The 514-nt window shown below is 37.5% G+C and overlaps 1 protein-coding gene across 1 annotated transcript in view; it reads left to right on the top strand.

Moving 5' to 3' along the window:
• LOC117935192 (transmembrane protein 184C-like) overlaps nt 1–514 on the top strand; it is a 10,868-nt gene that overhangs the window by 9,959 nt on the left and 395 nt on the right. The window lies entirely within an intron of this gene.

Raw genomic sequence — 514 nt, 5'->3', positions numbered from 1 at the left:
ATGGATGGATGGATAAATCTGGTTTAAGTACTGGTTTGAGCGTGAGGGAGCAACATGGCTTTATTTGTATAAAAATACCTTTTTTTATTTGTTTATTTAATACATGGACGGTGCATATTAATTGTCATTTCTGTCAAAACGCCGGAGTTTTTCGTCTGCAGTCTCTAGACAGATGGTAAAAGTAAAAAAATTACATATTTACACAATTTAACAATATAAAAATTACAACATGTCATACACTGGGTAAAAGTACTACTATTAAAGTTAAATATATGTTAAGTTAAATATACACTAGAAACGTGACTGACCAACAATCAGATAAGAATCTGACAAAGTCATGAACACATGTACACACACACACACACACACACACACACAGACACACACACGCACGCACACCTGCAGTCCGGTCGTCACGGCAACGGCTCGATGAATGGAGACTAACACACACATGTGTCCCAGATGTGTAAACACAACATGCATTGCACATATTGCTGCCACTGACGTCTCCCAT

The sequence above is a fragment of the Etheostoma cragini genome, chromosome 19, assembly GCF_013103735.1.
Source record: "Etheostoma cragini isolate CJK2018 chromosome 19, CSU_Ecrag_1.0, whole genome shotgun sequence".
Classification (NCBI taxonomy): Eukaryota; Metazoa; Chordata; class Actinopteri; order Perciformes; family Percidae; genus Etheostoma; species Etheostoma cragini.
Note: the sequence above shows the minus strand (reverse complement) of the source record. Positions and strands in the feature narration are given on the sequence as shown.